This window comes from Poecilia formosa, unplaced genomic scaffold (genome assembly GCF_000485575.1).
Source record: "Poecilia formosa unplaced genomic scaffold, Poecilia_formosa-5.1.2 Scaffold51, whole genome shotgun sequence".
Lineage (NCBI taxonomy): Eukaryota > Metazoa > Chordata > Actinopteri > Cyprinodontiformes > Poeciliidae > Poecilia > Poecilia formosa.
The window spans coordinates 420971-441031 of NW_006799990.1; the positions used below are offsets into that span (position 1 = coordinate 420971).

A 20061-nucleotide genomic window follows, 5' to 3' on the forward strand; every position below is an offset into this window, starting at 1 on the left:
CTTTATGAATGTTTGCTTTATATAAGTTCTCATGATGCACGGCCCTGACAAATAGATGCGGTTACTCCTGGGGGCAAAGGGAGCCGGCACTAAATTTATTGATGCAAAAGCAATGATACATGAAATTCGGATGCACGATAAAACAAATGGTACACATTACATTTCCATATTTCAAATTGCTCACCGTTTAATAGGTGCTGATAATTATTGTTTTCTAAATAAACACCAGGACTTGTGTTTCTTTTGAATTATAACTGAGTCACTTGTGTGGATTTATTGTCATGTCATTTTATTAATTTCCTAAAGTATCTCATTCCTAATGCACTGACCATGTCATCTACCTGAGTAGTATCACTTTACATGCACACATTTTCAGCGCTTATTTATGCAAACATTTAATGATATTATAACTTATCTTTCTTGAACAAAGGACACGTTTTTCCATTTTGGACTTAAAGTGCTATGAAAAAGCATTTGCCCTCTTGAAGATTTCTTCTGTTTTGCCCAACTTAAACATTTGAGAACATCAAACCCATTTTTTAATTGCATTCAAAGACACCCCAAGTAATTACTAAATTGATAACTTCATTAATTAAGGCCAAAAAAACCCTGGCAGTTTGGAAAATGTTACAAAAAGTAACTGTCCGGCATCGTGTGGTGGTGCCTAGTTGTCACTGGACCGGTTGCTAATCCATTACAGGGCAACTCAGGACAGAAAAGTATGTATAAAGGCATTCAATAGACGTGACAGTCATGTTTGACTGTAGGAGGAAGCCGGAGTATCTGGAGAGAACCCACAATGCATCGGAAGAGCAGACTCCTTGGAGAAGGACCTGAGACCTTCTTCCTGCAAAGAAGTAGCGCTACAAACGGTGCCTTCCCCTTATAAGTCATAAATTAACTGTGATTAGCCACATGTTTTTGAAGAGCCGAGTTCAATATCACAGGCCACACTCCAGATTAATTACTCTGTGACCTGTGAAATCAAGAAATCACTTGACAATATGAAGGAGGCCAAGCGATGCAAAAGCAGCACATCGTGCCTGATCTGAAAGAAATCCAACAACAGATAATGTACAAAGTCATTATCTATCAGTCTGAAAACAATTACAAAGTCATCTCTACAGTAGGTAGACTGCTTTGCTGCAAACCAAAGTGAGAACCATTATCTACAAAAGTCATGGCACTGCTGTGAGCCTATCTATGAGTTGCCAGGCAACTAAACCGGGCCCAACAATGACTGACCCAGGAGGTCACAAAAGAATCCAGAACAAAATCTAAAACACTTCAGAGTTTACCCGCCTCAAGAAGGATCAGTGGTCAGGATTGAAAGAGTTAGTATGGATGGGTGAATTTATTTGAAACGGACAAGCCAGACTCGCATAATCCAAAAATCATAGTCCCCAACACTTTTGAGAAAATATGTTGTTGAAAGTGGAACATTACATCTAATGGGGCTACTTTGCCACTCCTTGGGGGCTTGTGATATTGTTGGAGCCATGCAGTTAGCTTTCTTTCTGAAAATGGTTAAGGATAACTTTAGTCCATTCATGAATCTTAGCACCACACTAGCAGATCCAGCTAGAAAATGAACAAAAACAATGGAGTGGCCTAGTTAAACTCTAGACTTACATCTGACATGATTGAAATGTTATCTGACCTTAAACTAGCTAGTTACTATCGAACACACTCTAAAGAAGTAAAACAATTCTGTACAGAAGAGTGGGTAAAAATTCCTCACTCGCTATGCCAAACGCTTCAGGTTTGTGGCACAAACAGATCTTCTAATTAAAAGCTCAAATGCTTTTTCACATTGGGGGTCAGGTTGAGTTGTAAATACCCCCCCGAAACAAAATCATCACATTTGCTCTGGTTATCGTCATCTGACATCTAAATCTCATTACTGATCTGGACGATTCAACTAGAACTACGGTGGAAGAAATGTTTGAGAGAACAATTAGTTTTTCACAGTGCACAGCTCTTCCATTACATATCAGAAGGCGAATTCAGGATTTAGCAGGATTAGTGTGCAGTAAAGTACCAATTTTGGCATCATAGGGCTAATAAACTCAAACTCTAAACTGCATCAAGCAGCGGCAGTGTTCATGTAACAATACCTGGGGGAAAAAAAAATCTAACTTAACAAGCATGTTTTGTCTCTTTGCTCTCTCAACAAGTTTCGGTGCTTTAATCGGAGTCCATTTGATTTGAGTCTGATAATTGTCAGCGACAGGCACAATGGCAAGCCGCATGGCAGCGCAATCAATGTCCATTTTCCATGGAAGATTTATTTTTCTGCACTCGCTGCTCAGACAGGGGTGATTGTAACATCACACTGTGATTGCTCAGAGCTTAAAAAGAGATTTGAAATCTCATTTAAGCCTGACGCATTTTTCCCCCCAGCACCACTTTTTTTTTCCTCCATGCGTCCTTTCTTCTAAATCCAGTGCTTTATCTGCTTGATGAAACAGAAGCAACGTTGCAAAAGCTCTTTGAAAAATGTATGACTTCCAAAACAAGAAAGCACGAGCGCACCGACAACACTCACATCGCTCTCAAAAACGGATACAACTATCAAGATGAAATTAGAGCAATACAACAAAAAAATAAATACTAATGAGGACACTTAATAAGAGAACACAATCAATGAAATTGCTGCTCCCTAAATGTCCGACTGTAAAACAAATCCCTCAGTGCTTCTTGTTGCAAAGGGCCGCAATCATGCTAATATGATAGACGCTATCATAGGGTATTTATAATGCAAAGGGAATTGCTCGCGTCTGCTTGGGGCATTATGTTTCCTAATAGATCCTAGAAACGGTCATCTGCGTGATGCAGTTTGTCAACAGCTCAAAGACAAGAGCAACTTCAAGGCAAAGAAAGTGTGAAAAGTGAGCGCTTTTTAAGGAAAGGAGCAGGCAGGGACGCGGACAAATCAATTCCACCACAAAGAAAATATACACAGAAGCTGAAAACACACAACCATAATCACACAGGATTAGAAAATGTATAGTTTGTTTTGTAGAAAAGATCTTTATATTCGTAGACGGGGGAAAAAAAAACCTGTATTTTCTTTTTTTAAGCAATTTGTGACAACATAAATCTGGTATATAGATTTATATATAGCTATATATTTTATATATATATAGCTGATTTGATACGAGCTATGAAGCAGTGACAGCGTTTAGTATCTCTCCATGTACTTTGGTGTGAGGACACTGGTGTGTAGCTAAGGTATTAATGTGCTCTGATACGTCCATGGAGTATGTGTGTGTCCTTTTTGAAGTACCCTTGTGTTGTATAGTGTGTCAAGCATCTATATAGGATTTCCTTTGCCCAGGGTTGCTGTTATTCCTTTTTTTTACCCCAAACACCAATGGATAAAATTCAAATGTTCTGTCCAGAGTCTTTGAGTGTCCATGGTCAAATAATTGCTAGTAGAAGTAATTAGGAAACAATCAGGAAATGTACAGTAGCACAAAGAGTGTGCATAGTGTAGCATGATATTAAGTACAATTATGGGATTACCGAGACGTCTGAGTGGTACTTGTGTGAATTCCATCACTGTGGTACCAGTGTGGACTAGTTTTAGTGCTTTAGAGACAAAACAGTGAAGTACCACATAATTTTTAATGTCCAAAACATCTACGATGCCCTGGCTTATCCGAAAACCACTTTATGCTACAGTATAAGCTATGGCTAAATAAAGATCGCATTCTCTTTGTTAGCATCTGCTAATCAAAAGAGCAATAGAGAGATCACTTGTTTTGTTATTCTACATCTCCAAAAGACCAACAGGGTTTTAAACACAGTTTTCAACAATTTATTTCATCAGAATACTTAGTCAAATTTCCCTCAGTTTAGGAACAACTTTCCCTTTTTCTGACATCGCCAAAGAAATTTTTTTCTTTTTCATCTCCTGAAACAAAATTGGTACCAAATTTCAGCAAACAGTGTTTTTTTTTTTTCTTTTTCTTAATTCTGACTAAATCAGACAAGTATCTCTGTTTTTCCAAAATCTGATGCCTGATGCAGTTTGCTCTGGTTTTAACTTGCATAATTAAGCACATGGCACACTTTACAGTAAATACATTAACTATACATCACAAATACCTGTAGGTTTCATCAGCACAAAGATTCAAATTGCTCTTTAAAGGTTTGTAGGTTAGTGTATCTGTCTTTGCCTATCAATTCTTTGTACAGTTTTCTTTTATTTTTTTGGCACTTGACAGAACTGATTGTGACACTGATAGTCAGGTAAATAATCTAGGAAATGGGTGAAAATAGTTCTGTTACTGTGCTAAAATGGTTCAAAACTAACTTGACTGATCAGGAGCACTTTGTATAATCTGGCAATTCGAAATCTGGTTGAACATAGATCACATGTGGGATACTTTACATATCTGGCACCACATGACCAACGAATTTTAGCTTACATATTAGTCTCAATGTGACTAAAGACTCTGGAATATACCAGAGACTTGGCTGTAGACGTGAACGACCACACAGCCTAATGGTACTTTAAAATTGTTGCAAGAATTAGGGGTTTCCTGTAAAACCAGCACACTGAAAAGCTAGCGCACGCTTTTTTTTTAATTTTTTTAATTTTACAGTAGATCAAGTAATATTAATGGTGTCTTTATTGGTCTCTGTATAAATTCAATCAGGCAGCTAAAGCTTTTTCCAAATGTTGCTGCCAGAGCTCCAATATATTGCGCCAGCTTCTAAATCATTGGACAGCTGCTTTCTAAAAAATATATATTTTAGAATAAAACTCTAATGGTCCCAAGTCTAAATGCATTTCAGAGTTGTCTGTCAGGTCTTAACTATTTAGAGCCCTTAAATATGCATTTTATTCTTTATTTCTTATTTGAAACTTTCCAATATTTTTGTATTTCTTGTCCTAATGTAGTTGTTTCTTCCTCAGTTTCTGCAAAGTGTGTACGAACGGTGCCATATGAGCAAATTTCCTTATTTTTGGCTGAGAAATCTAAAAGAATAGAAAATGTGGTTAGCATAAAGACACATTTACATGTTGGAATCTTTAATAATTTGCAGCCTCTTTTCTTACAAGATTGTTTAATATTTAGCTCCATCCATCTTCTCATCGACTCTGACCAGATTCCTTTGCCTCTGCTGGAGAAAAGCATTCCCACATCATGATGTTGCCACCACCATGTTTCACCATGGGGATGCTGTGTTCTGCCAGATAGTGTTTTGCATGTACAATAAAAACAAAGTTCAACTTTAGTCTCATCTGACCGTAGTGCAGGGGTGGACAACTCCAGGCCTCGAGGGCCGGCGTCCTGCAACTTTTGGATGTGTCTCAACTTCAACACACCTGAGTCAAATAATGAGGTCGTTAGCAGGACTCTGGAGAACTTGACTGCACTTAGGAGGTGATTCAGCTGTTGGATTCAAGTGTGTTGGACCAGGGAGACGTCTAAGAGTTGCAGGACGCCGGCCCTCGAGGACCAGGATTGCCCACCCCTGCCGTAGTGCCTTCTTCCACCTGTTTGCTGTGTCCTTTAAGTGGCTTGTGTCAAAGTGAACTTCTTGACACTTTCTTTCATTAACCCTTCCAGATCAAACGGAGCCAAATCTGCAGTACCGTAATTCCGCCACATTTTGCGCGATCTGCAAAAAATTCCAACGGTTTCTTAAAGGGGGGAGACATTGTGCTTTCCAGCCAATATCGGGTTATTACGGTAATTTCAGCCCCGCCAAATTCAGCAAAATTCATCGGAGGGGCACTCTTTTAATGGAGGGTAAATTGCAAAAATAACTTGCTAGACATTGAAAGTTACAATTGTTATGGATATATGGGCAAATATATTTACTCACAAGACATTTAAAGAACTGTGTACAATTAAAAGCAAAAATATCCAGGCGGAGATTTGAAACGTAGGCCTTTTACGGTGAAAGAGTTGCCAATGGTTGAACCTCTCCCACATGAGTTTTGGATCTATGCAGCTCCTCTCATGCAACTTTTTGTCAGTTTGCCGGGAGCTGAATGGACATACAATCTGGACATGACACAATGTCCAGATTGTATGTTGTAGCAAATTTGAAAACCGCATATGCTTTCCCTCCTCATTTTGTAGCTATATACCACTTAATACTGGCTTATCAGATTAAATCCCATAAAAATCAATTGAAGTTTGTTGTTGTAACATGATAAAACGTGAGATTTTTTTCAAGGGTAGCGAGTGCTTCTGGAAGCCACCGTTCAGCGTAGTAATAAATGTTTTTTGGCAGCGCCTGTCCACGATTTCCTGTTCCTCTCCCTTTTTCCAGAGGGCACATCTGTCAGCGTCGGCTGTTTTTAGCGTTTCCTCGTGATCTGTTGTGTCACTTCCGTTCAAACACAGACGTCCTCCGGGACTCAACCGGCCGCTGGCCGGAGGAGTTGATCCGAGCGGATGCAAACCCATCAGAGAGGGCTCTTAAAAGTTTCTCGGTTACTGGACTGTCTGTGATCAAAAAACGAGGAGGCGGTTTTGTTTGAATCTTTTTTTTTTTTGCCCCATTTTCGCAGCCCTCTCCTCCTTCCACTTCTGTAAGTCACTGATCCATTTGCATACAGCGATCACGTGCGACCGGCTGCCCACTGAAAAGCCAGGGATTTCACACGCGAAGGGACGAACGAGATCCGACAAGTTGGAAGATGGATGCAGAAACAGCAGCCACGTTCCTCTTCCACTCAGATCCACCATTTCTTCCATTTGGATATTTGTGGAAATGTCTTCCACTCTGCTCTGTTTATATTAAACTTTTTCTCTCTCCCCTATGTTCCAGATGGATGAATCTGGAGTAAATGAGAAAATTGCTTATTTCCTTTTTTTCCTTTAAGGCAGTTGAGATGAAACATCAGTAAAAGTGAAAGATAAAACGTGTGTCCCAAACCAAAAAAATAAAAAAAAAACGAAATTGGAATATTGCCTCTATAATGATTACTTATCAAACCCACTGTATTGCATTTCTGCAATATTGGCTGTGTAATGGTGTCTGCAAGAGTCAATGAATCCTCAGAAATTATGTTTCATTGTTGCCATGGAAGTGGCAGCCTCGGCCGACTCCAAGTGATGGATGTCATATGGATGTCAAATTATGCCAAGGCACTGAGCCTATATTGGGGTTATCTATACAGCCACACATACAGACAGAGGATGATGAAGCTGTGAAAAAAAATATTTTTTTCTTGGTCAACTTGTTTTGTTTGTCTGTGTTTTTTTTTCATACATCTCTCATTTCAGCTTGTATTTACAATCGTCCGCCCACGGTCGGGACCGGAACCGAGACGACAATACAATTACGGCCCGTGGAGAGATTTCAGTTATCATTGTCTGGCAGACGGAAGCCGATGAAAAATTTAAAATCTCCGCAGGCCCAAGGAGTCAACTTGTCCATACAGATCCATCAGTGCAAGACAGATCCTACACAACCCCCAACCCCACAAACCTTAGAGTTAAACAAACGAGGTTCTATCTAGTGGCCCGCTGCTTGGCTCCACACAGCTTCCCCCCGTGCAGAATAGTAATTGACCGCAGAGCTGTGCATTTACAACTCCGACATCAAGGTAGGGGAAAGAAACACCCGATTCTGAGGCTCGGCGATGAGGATGCGTAGCCGTCCTCCCTGTGGGGGACATGTAATATTTAACAGTAAGCAACTGCTAACCTAATCACAGCATATCGCTCCTGGCAATTCCCATGGCGTCGCTGCAATGTTTCTGCCAGACTCCTATGGAGAGTGTGCTGCGCTCAGCTGAGAGCGACTTAAGGATCCTTCAGTCAATGACAGCAGCGTCACTTTTCACGTCGCAGTCGGCGGAGCATGTTTTGAGATCTGCCGGACTTGACTTGCGTCTGCGGCACGACCGTAAGATCAAACGTTAACTTCCGACTCATCCCGACCCTTTCCAACCAACCACTCACCGGACTTTTACAGTAATAAGAGTCACGCAAAAGCAAAGCAAAGCAAAGCAAAGCAAAGCACAGCGCGCCTGACAGCAAATCCTGACAGACGGAACAGGAGATTACCCCAGTTGTCAAGGTGTTGGCTTCAATAACTTCACCGGACCAAACGCTGCTGTAGACAACAGCCCTGCTGCAATAAGCCAGAATCAGTGATGGTCAGAGAGAGTGTGAGGACCTGAATACAAACTAACAGAAGATACCTTTTGTGTAACTTTTGTATCGTGCGAGAGGCTAATTTGATCTGCTTACAAAAACAATTAGATGCCCTCAGTAGGAGAAGGTGTTCTTCAAAGCTCATTGTGTCTCCTTGTTGCCCGGCGACCCCCATCTACCAATGTAACATTCACTTAAAAATCATACATATTTCTAAGAGAAATGTGTAACAGGGGAAGAAACACCCATAAATATATTGGCACAATTTTGGGAAGTCTTCTCAGCTGTTGTAAAAAATATCGCCATTTGATGCAAAGACGTTTGAGAAAACTGAAAACTTTTTAATTGGAGCATCAAACAAACTTACATTAAGAAGATAATGTTTGTAACATGATGACTGGTGCAACAGCTCAATGGAATCCCCTTTTTTACCCCCAGTTGGACAATAATTAAATCTTCTATTGTAGTATTTTTCACACAGATGGATCTTCCCTCCTCAGCTTACCGTAAAGGTTTTCTGTAAGAGCGAAGTCTATGGGTGATGAGGACCATGGGTGAATTTTCGTACGTTTTTATTCGCCCAATGATCTTCAGTCGGTCTTTTATGAACTTCTATGGAGAGATGGACCCGTTAGGCCTGCAGAAGTTTGGTTCGGTCATATTTTCAGTTTCAGCGGTAGATTCCACCACATTTTAATTTAAAATCCTCCTCGCGTTTTAAGACGAGAAACAGGCCCACAACATCACAGGTCCTCTTCCATGCTGGAGCTACGTTCCTTTAAGACGTACCCATATTTCGTTTCACGTCAGATCTCCCTAAAAGTTCAGTCTTCATCTCCCTTCACCAAAGCACAGAAAGTTCCAGTTGGTAAAGATAAGTGGCTGTTGCATTTTCAGGTGGGACAGGAAGGCAAAGACAACCACTCTCCATATATTTAATGGCTGCTGTGGAGACTCTGCGACCCCAACACTCGTCAGTTTTGGTGCGGTTCTGTCACGGGGAGCTTAATAGATTGTTTTACCTTCCTCACCTTCCCACTCACTATGCGTGGTGGCACGATATATATGGCCCCTATTCCAGAGGAAAATGGGCCTCGCTGTCATATCACATTTATACCTTCAGGGAAACAAAAAGTTATGGATTTTTACTTAAAAGTTCCTTTAAAAGCCCCGAACTCCAAAAAGTAAAGCAGGAATAAATAAATACTTTGGTTCTGTTTATTTTGAAGGAGGTGTTAGAGATACCAGTAGTTACATAATGTTTCAACTGTTGATGACTTTGTATTTTTGTGGGGGTTTTATGATGTAAAGCACTTTGAACGACGTTGCTGAAATTTACTGTACAAATATACTTGATTAATTTATTGATCTACAGAATTTGCCAAATTGAGCTGGTTTTTTCCAAAAAAACACTAAAAAAATGAAGGATGTTTTATATATATATATAAAGCTCCAAATGTCCATTCTTAGGGGCGGTAGAGAACCTGTGACTCTGTTCTCTGTTGGTATTGTATCATTACCAATAATTTTGAAACAAATAACGATTTCCTAATGTCGCTTTCCATACATACATATATTTACATTTTCATACTAATACAAGAAAAGATCAACTGATTAATAAACATTAGCAGGTCTCAACATCAACTTGATTTTTAGCAGCATCACCATAGGTTTGGTCTTGTTAATAACTTTCACATTCATTCATCCATTATTTCCAGCAACTACACATTATCACTATGTGCGATCACAAGTTAGCATACAAAGGAGGTCAAACAGTTCAGTTCTGACTCTTATCCAAATTATAATAACAATGATATTAATAATAAAAACGTCATCTCACTTCGGTCGCGTCAATCACGCGGTTATCGCTGTCACGCGAACAACTCGCCTGTTTTTGTTTTTGTTTGTGTTTTTGTTTCCTCGCAGACAGTTTCCCACCAACCGGGAGGCATCGAGGGATTAAACCTATCAGACGTCAGCTAGGGTCGCGATGTTTTAAAATAAATAAATAATAATAATAATGAAAAAAAAAAAACTCCCTCCGTGTTAGTACCTCAAGAGCACGCTTCCTTCTCCGTTTTTTTTTTTTTACCCACAATTCAAGAGACACCTACCTACCGTTTACTCGAGCTCCGCAGCAGAGTCCCTACTTGCTCCAACGACTTGAAAAGAGGGAGACAGAGAGAGATAAAAAAAAAATAAATAAAAAAAATCCGCTGAGAGATTAAAAAAGAAAGTGGGGGTGGGGGGAAAGCTGCTGCGTCCCCACTTGAGATCACCAAGGAGAGCCTCTCCGCCGCCGCTCCTCCGCTGCTGCCTGTCTGCCTGTCTGTCTGTCTGAACAGCGGCTTACAGCCCGGCTGCTGGAAGCGGCACTGAGGGGATAAAACTGGAACGTCAGCGCCGATGATGCTCCACTCAGACTCTGATATTGTTATGCGGCTTTTGATTCCTTTTTTTTTTTCCTTCCTCCACCGGATGCTCTCCACCAATAGTGACCCGCTCTTCTAATTATCCGTGCTTGAATGGGCTCCCGCCCCCTTTTCTCTCTCTCTACCTCTCTCTCTCTCTCCCTCCTTCATCTCTTTATCTCTGAGCTTGATTAAAACCGAAAATAAAGGGGTGTTAACATTTGTTAACTTTAATTGTGCTGCCTCGTCTGTGCGTGAAATTCATTGTTACAGATAATTTAAAGTGTGTGTATTCGCGGCTGGAGGAACAAAAGCCACTTTCTAGAGAAAACAAAACTAAAGCTGCAAGCAGCCTCGACCGGCCCTCGCAGCTCAGCGCCGCTCCGGCCTCCTGGTGACCGCAGTTCCCGCAGCCGTCCACCAGGCGACGTGCACCGATGCGTTCGTCAGCGCGATCTGACGACGCGCCAAAAAATCTGGTGGAGATCGACTGACGCAGAGAGGAGATATAGCTGATGGAATAACCCAGGCCCTGCCAGCATCCCTAGGTGGGCCCCATGTGGGGAAAAGGAGGGCAGATCATATGGGTCCCATATGGGTTTGTCCGCGGGTTCCACGATGGCCCCACATAGGTTTGCCCATGTAGGGCCACATCCCACATGGGCCCTACTTGGGCCCTATATGGTGGTGGCCCACATGGGTTTGTCCATTTAGGGTCTGCCCTCCTTTTCCCCACATGGGGCCCACCTAGGCATGCTGGCTGGGGGGGAGTCAAAGTACTTAATTTGATTTAATTACTTGATTTCTGTTAGACAAAATTAAATATTTGAGTTTATTTCGGTTCATCAGAGCCAGAACGTCAAGGTTCTCATTGTTGAGTGTGCCTTGCTTATTGAGACAATTTCATGACAAAAACTGCTTCATTTTGTCAGCAGAAAGGCATGTGTCTGCTGAACTCGACACCAGACGTGGCTCAAACTATTTCAACAGAGCTCTGTGCAAAGTGTTGTCTGATTGGTCGGAGGTTTGACCGTATTTTGAAAGTTGCCAGGTGGCGCTGTTGAGCCGTTCCTGTTGCGATTTTTGCGATGACCTTAAGATACATAATTTTCATGCAGACTTGACACCAACTCTGCCAAATTTGGTGAGTTTTTGAATATGATAAAGGCCCCCAAAAGCTAATTCATTTGACGGAAGCATAATAAAAAGAAGAAGAAACGGTACGATTACAATAGGCCTTTGCAGCGCTTCGCTGCTCCGGCCTAAAAAAAAAAAAAGAAAACAGTCGAATGATTTCAGCACCTCGGACAGCGTAGCCTCCCCACCTCAGTCTGTCATCAAGGAGCGTCCTGGTAAAAAATAAAAATAAAAAATTGATCCACCCTCTGACGCTACACACACTCTGAGTATATTTCTGGCTGTACAGCAACGAGAAGGAAAGAAGAAAAAAGACCTGCAGCAGAACTGGTGTGAAAAGTCCCGTTCCTGTCAGCCCAAGGACAAGGGAACTCAAGTTGAACGGCGACCTTTAAATAACCCGCAGGAAAACCAAAAGTGAACAGACTTTTTTTTTTTTTTTTAGAAAAATGCTTATTTCCCCTCCCCCCTCTAACAATAAATCACGTTTCAGGCATAAGCGTAAATGTGTTTTATTTGATTTTAAAGTGGTGCAAAGTAGTGCACGGTTGGAGGGAAGGAAGTGACATGCTGGATGGTTTTCAGTGGGTTTTCAGGAACAACAGATCCACTTAAAGCTGCAGCGTGTGACTTTTATAAACTGTATTGTTTTACATGTTTGTTAAAGCTGTCACTGTGTGGTGACAGGATGATGTAGGACGGATGATCAGTGAAAAGAAAAGAAAAAATCAAGCTAATCTGCCTTCTCTCAGAGAGGATTAACTAGAGAAGCAGCCAAACGGGGAGCTGCAGAGCTCTGGTGCTCAGGTGGAACAATCTGTTCATGTTGTCCTCCCATCATAAATCTGGTGTTCATGGAAGAGCGGCAGCATAAATCCACTGTTGAAGTAGTCCTATTTGCAGTTTACCACAACCTATGCAAGGGTTCGTAGAATATTTTTGGCCTGCAGGCAGAAATGGTATACGAAATGCACACGCATGGAGCATCTTCCCAGTGAAACACGGCTGTGGAAGCGTCATGCTGTGGTAGGGGTTTTTTTTTTTTCTCGACCCTGATTGACGGGAAGAAGAAATGTGAGAGAATCCAAGAAGAGAGAGGCTGCGGATTACCTGAGAGACCAGGGAGGAGATGCAGCAGTACGGCGACATTAAAACACACAACGGAAAAAAACGCTTTAGATCAAATGTGTTGGTTTGAATGGGCCTGTCAAAGTACAGGTGTAAATCAAAATGAGAGTCCGCGGTGGGACGTCAGGTCGGCTCGAGAGCTCAATTCACAAGTTTCAAAATTTTAGTTGTTCAAGCATTTTTTCTATCCTATCACAATGAATTAAGAAAAAAATAAACAAACATCTAATTTACAGTGAAAATCTGACAAAATGAGAAAAGATTAACTAAAGAGTTAACCGATGCTTTTACAATCCACTTTGGAAGGAAGGCCTTGGACATACAGACGTCTCGTTCATTTACACCATTACTGAATATGTTTGAATTGTCTGTTTCATATGCTCTTGTTTTTAAAGTCAGACACTTCGTATCTGATGTTATACAGAAATGTTGCGGCACAATGGCTGACTTACATAACCGCACTGACCAGATGAACCCAAACACCTTTACGTGGGCACCAGTGATTCATCATCCTCTCTGCTTATAGGACATATTGTCTTAACCCAGGGGAAAAAATACAAACAAACATGTAATTGTGGTTGAATTTAATAGCTCCCAGTGAGGGAGAATCATAAACATAATATTTCAAAATAAGCTTAAACTGCGTCCATCCATTTGCCTCGAGCTGCACTAACAACTTAACCCGTCCAAAACGCTTCGCATTTTAATTAGCTTTTTTTTTCTTCTTTTTTTTAAAAGTGAAACGTTATACAAACAGCTAAGGTCACTTAAGGGCAGGGGGAAAAAAAACAAAAACATGCTAATTTAATCGTAGTTCAAGCTAATGCTCATTTGTTTGGAATACGGCTTCCATCCATGTTGCACAAAATAAGTTACATGTGGCAGTTTTTCTGACCGCTCCGCTACATACGGTCCAAATCAGACTCCAGTCACAATGCAGCCCACTAATGAGCTTGTTAGCATTCATATTGTGGGACGTGACGCTATTGAGGGACTTTATGCAACCTTTCTAATGGATACCTGGAATGCTGCCTGATGAAAAGACAAAACAAAAACAGAATAAATGTTTAACATTTCGTGTGTTTTTTTTATTTGTTCGACGTGTCATTTTGGTAGAAAATGCATGTTATAACAGTCTCTCCCTTCATGACACATTTCATCAGATTCAGTTCATTGATTCAGTTTACAGTGATCAGTCAGGATGGTACAGAACTAAAGCGGTCAATGTGATTTCATTCCAACCCCATCGCTATTCAATCCAGATTTAAACCGAGTTACATTCAGTCTGGTAAATTTACTCAGCAAATTACAAAACAATAAATACTAAAAAACAAAAAAAACAAAAATGGAAAAAGGGAAATTAGTTTATTTAATTGCATCAAATATTCACTTTGGTTCCTATTCAGCTCTGATCACGCACAATGGGGGAGAACAACTAGATGACAGAACACGCTCAGGAATGGAGCGATCTTTCTCCGTCAGCTGGGGAGTTGATAGTACTTCATATGAGGAGGAAAAACAAAGAGAGGGTCACAAAATTAATGGTAGCAATAACTGCGAATGCACACATAGGCGGCAGCCGGCAGCAGTAAAGACAGCAGACTGAGGAAAAGTGGTCCTCATGCCTGAGGGATGGCTCAAAATAACCCTTTTATGCGCAGAACCCATTCAATAAGTTAGAATATTATTTAGAAGTCCATTTATTTTAGGAAGTTTATCACCAAGATGCATCATATAGATTAATTACGCATGTCACCCTCTGAGATTACGTTGATTTTCAGAAAATATGACATTTTAAAAAATTCAAACGTGGGCCTAATGAAAAGTGTGTTTTATAAAAGTTGTTATTCTCTAAAAGGTTCTTTTTGTCTGACGAGCGAGACTCGCGGGGAACGTATACGTTCTAATTTACTGCATGACTAAGTTCAGTGAAAACGAAAACTTTGAAGCCTACTCGAAAAAAAAGAGAAGCATTTTGTCACCATGGCACAGTTGTTGAAAAGGTGGCAAAACCTAAAACGAAAGTACAAACTAAGAATCCAGACATGCTTATAGTCCAATGTGACCCATGTAGTTTCATCAATAAGTACAGAAAGCACTGTACAAACTAAAAAAAACAAAACTAAAAAAAACAAAGAAATAATTCCCACTGACGTCAAACGAGGCAACACATTTTCTCTTTTAAGTCAGATCAATCAATTGATAAGTGAAGTTTATTTGCACATTTCAACAACAAACCCTACGGTACGTCACACGACGGGGAAAAGAAACGGAGGTGAAATTTTGCTCTACATAAACATCTGGTTTTAATTGTGTGGTAAGTCTGAGTATCAACAGAATAACAATGTGAATTTATCTTATGTTGTGGAATAATTTATCTAGTGTAATCAAAATAAAAAAGCATTCTAAGTACTGAACCCTGTGGAACTCCATGGCAGCCGTCACTGAGCACTTTATCCAACTACTTTCTCCTTTCTACAATTTAAAGTTAAATTGTAGAATCATTTACCAATCGGAGAGGTAAACGTAAGAAATAGGCAGCAGTTTCAGTGGTTTATAAACTCATGCTTAAGACATCCTGAGTTGTACAATTTCAGATTAAATCTTACATAAACAATAGAAACCACAGTGGGCTCTGCCTACATGTCAGCCAGCATTTCTTTCTCAGCGTTCAACGTTTGTTTCACTATTAATCGTCCTGTTGGCACAAACAAACGATGACATGAACTATACGAGAGCCGTCCTCTCATATCCTGAGCGGCGACATCGAAATTTGCCAATAAAGGTTCGGAGGCTTTGAAGACGGCTAATTTAATTTGGCTAATTCAGGTCACTCCATCAGTTCAGACGACACGGCCTGTCTTTCCCTCCCTCATTAAACCAGGTTGAGACCCCGGTGAGCTCAAGATCGACCCCATCCAGCAGCGCACATCAAGAGGTTTACAGAGATCGCAGACGTCTAAAAGACAATTAGTGCATTTAAAACGATCAAAAGAAAAGGGACAAAAAGAGCGACTTTGAGAGCGTTGACAAAGTGGTGAAAATGTCATATTCTTATTTTTTGTTCCTTCGGCTCTCTTCTCCAAACTGCCACTTGCAATCTTGTCTTAGGCAAAATGAGAAATTGATTTTGCCGGTTATACCAACAAAAAGAAAATAAATTAAAAAAAAAATGAATGTACTTGTCAGCAATACATCAGTAGTGGATTAGCTGACATAACTAGATTTTTTTTTTCTTCCACTCACTGAGTTGGTGAACCTCACACAAAATGAATCGATTCAGCTTATCTGCCCTCTGCTCTTCATTTTTAAAACGTGCGTCTGATCTAATTACGAGAATCCCTGTGGAGAAATGTAGCTAAACACCAAACTGCGCTGTGCGTTTGTACTGCGAGGTTTTTGTCTCCTGCATCAAACCGAGCCTCAACAAAGCTGCTATTATGGAGAGTGCAGAGCTCGACGCCTAATTATCAAATCAAGTCAAGTTTGTTTCTATGGCGCATTTCAGCAACAACGCAAGTCAAAGTGCTTTACATGAGAAAAACACAACGCAGTAAGCTAACAGAAAACGCTGCACTGCAGAGGCAAAACAAAGAGAAGTAACAATCCAGACTGAGACTAATCGTCTTCTAGTTGGTATTGGTGTTTAGTCTCATTTGGATGGAACTCAGTGTTTCAGCATTTTTGCATCTTTGTACGTATTTGAATAAAAAAAAGAGGTATTTCTTGGGTTGCTCTGCTTTGTTGACTGGGTCAACTTATAAATAATGCTTCCATAAGCAGTGGCAGTCAGGATAGGAGCCATACAAGTCATTTGAAACTTCCTAGACGAAAAGTCTTTCTTTTTTGACAGTTTACAATCATCACGGACCGCGTCGGATCAGTCGTTCGTTCATTTACTCATTCATTCATCATCTTCTGCTTGTCTGAGAGATCTGACAACAGAGCCAGGCATTCCCTTCTTCCCAAGGCTAACCAGTCCCTCCGCTGGGCTCTGCCCCTCTGCCTCCTCTCAGTGGGACTCGCTTGGCAAACCTCCAAAGGGAGGGACGAGGAGGCATACTGATAAGCCGACTCAACCGAATTCGATCAATGTGAAAGAGCCACTCTGACACGTCCCGCCTCCTGGATCACGGGGCTCCTCAGCATGCCTCCTAGGCCCGGCCCGTCCTCCGCCGGTGAAGAAGGAAAAGCTCATTTCAGAATCAGATGTCTGGGAGATTCGGCTATAATCAGCAAACTAATCAAATCTGATCGCGGTAACTGTTACATGAAAATAAGTTCTTTGAAACACAGTTTAGGACGAATGGAAATGTAATGGATTTGTTAAAGCTAAGAAGCGCCGGCGCGTCAGATGGGTATGAAAAACCTCCATGTGGCCGAAGCAAATCCAGACTGGGATTGTTTACGCTGAATATAGATTCTTCAATTATGCAAAATCAACATCATTGAGCTTAATACCTTGTTACAATGTTATTCCCTTGTAAAAAAAACCCACATAGTTGGAGTGTTGATTTGATTCCTTCATGCATGTTTGAGGAATCCTTATTGACGTCAACGCACAACACATATGTAGGCACCTATGCTCTCAAGATGTAGTTTGTCGTTACTAAAAATGGTTGCAAATGGCAAAATGAGACACATTTTTGCTTTGACTCGCTGAAGACAGCATGTCGGGAGGAGCAGGAGCTTCTTAAAGAGACAGCGGTCCAATTTCAAGGCGTCAAATTACAAAGTCCATCTTAAATTCCATCATGTTTGATACACACAGCATTTTTTTTAGAACAACCGAACGTAACATAGTTACTTGATTGTGCTATAAAATAGCACTAAGTGGTTGGAAAACACATGCTACCGCCCCTTTAAAAATTTGCGCATAGTGTATTCCTCTCAAAATATTGATAAAATCCTTTCGAAGGCCTCAGCCGACCGCTTTGTGCTAACGTGCTAACGTTAGCCTCCGTACCTTCATCGCTCAATAGGAGACTGTTTTTGTATCAATTTTTTTAGCAGGTCCTAACAAGTCTTTCATGTGTCTCCTCCTTCATCACTGCTGTGGTTCACCTGGCATACAAAAAAAAAAAAAATCCCGGTTTGGAAACACATAAGTTGCTGGCACTCTGCTCCCCGCGGGCCTGTTCCCTTTGATGATGGTTCCAACACACCGAGCCGACAACACTGTAGTTAAAACCACACTGACCCACATTTATCTTAGCTTGATTAACAGCTGTCCGCACACCCGGCCCATGTGTGTGTGTGTGTGTGTGTGTGTTTGACTTTATGTCGAAGCATAGCTACCCGCGAGAGCAGACACATCGGTTCACGTCATATAGTGTGTGTGTGTGTGTGTGTGTGTGTGTGTGTGTGTGTGTGTCGTGCACGTTTTGAGCTCTGATTTTAATGATCTCCTCCCAGCCCCTCTGGCCCAGTGTGAGCTTACTTCGACTCACATCAGGATAATTAATATCGCACTCAAACCCCTGGAAGAGCGCTATGGCTTTTCCCACAACCCGCTGCTCATAACTCGTCTGTTTTAAAAAAAAACCAAACAATTATTTATTTCTTTATTCAGAGAAACAAAACGGGTTGAACAACAACGTTTGGGCAATTTTCGTGCATCGTGGACGCGAACGGTGTTAACCAGCCCTAAAATCATCCCTCAGAGACAGTCTGTTCGGTTCATAAGGCCGCTGTTGCTAATTTAAAGCAGAAAAATGACTCCTCTACGCACGTTTTCATTTCTGACCAAGTTCAGGCTGAAGTGCGATTGAACTCGTCCCAGTTACACTGGAGGTTCTCTGAAGCCAACAGTGAAGGACTGAGGATGTGTGGTCTGTTTCCAGATAGATATAGGTGTGTGTGTATGTGTGTGTGTACTACCTATGTCAGAGTCATTTGTGAGATTATTTAAATAAAAACCCTTCATCCTTTTTCAGATACTCCCGTTGGAATTTGCTGTAATTACGAGTCGTCTTTCTTACACTCTCTCTCTCCTTCTCTCAACTTGGCTTGTAAATGAAAACATCTCCTAATAGTGAAAGAAAGAAAGAAAAAAAAACCTGCTGCACATTAGGTCTATTCTAAAACGCTCTTACTATTGAGCGTTTTCCACCTCTGATCTTCAAACAGTGCCTTTGTTTTCCATTTGCTTTCTTTGCAGTCCAGAAACCTCATGTGGGAAGGAGATTTTTCTTTCTTTTCTCTCGCGAGTGTGTTTGGGGGGGCCAAGGAAGAAAAGAAGAAAAAGGAGAAGGAGAAAAAGCTCGATGCAGAAGTTGACACAGGCTCTTTGTCATCATGAGAAATCTAATCGTAATTGATTCATTCATCTCTTTGTTACTAAAACTGACAAGTATGAGTGACTTTCAAGCGGGCAGAAGATGAAACGGGACAATACGATTCACAGTCGGTCAGTCAGATGGAAACAGGAAAACTGACAATAACCATTTACATATTTTATAGCAATATAAAGGAGAATAATTTCCATATGAATGTAAACGTGGCCAGGTGAGGAAATCACCACGGGCTCTGGTGGCTTAAAATCAATAACATGCAGAAGCAAATAGTTGGGAAGATAATAGTGATTCAATGCAAAAACAAAAAACAACAAAAAAAAAGACAAACCCAGTGCACACCCACACATTCAGACCATGTAATGAGATGATCTCCCAATAAAAAGCATGCAGGACATGAAAGCTGCACAAATGGCCGAGAAAACAACAGCTGTAATGCGACAGGCGGACATTTGTTCCACTAATCACCGGGGGGATTGTCAAATGCATTCGAACACAAGCTACTGGAGACTTATGTTATTAGGCTCTGTAGCAGCAATTGCACAAACACAAATACACACACACACACACACACACACACACTGGGGATGTTGCTGTCGTCCGGCGCTCTGTGGATCGGTCCCCACACCTTGACAAGCTGTCACTGATTCTGACATGTAGCATCACAGGATAAGGGGATTACACTGCTCTGTGAAGAAAAGGCTTCTTTCCATCAAATATTTCAGAGGATGTAAGCTTCGTGTCTAGTAAACAATGCCGGGTGTCACATATAGGGTGGCTTATTTAAATCAGCCACTTCCTGTCTCTGTACGACAGGCTTTCAAACATCTGATTCTGAATAAATAAGTTTACAGGAGCAGATTTTTTCTCTCGCTCTCTCTTTTTTTTAGAAGAGCCAAAGCTTTTATATTATATTATATTATATTATATTATATTATATTATATTATATTATATTATAT

The 20061-nt window shown here is 40.9% G+C and overlaps 1 long non-coding RNA gene across 2 annotated transcripts in view; it reads left to right on the forward strand.

Moving 5' to 3' along the window:
• The window catches only part of LOC107836324 (uncharacterized), a 46070-nt gene that overhangs the window by 17054 nt on the left and 8955 nt on the right, over positions 1-20061 (forward strand). The gene's annotated exons all lie outside the window — the stretch shown is intronic.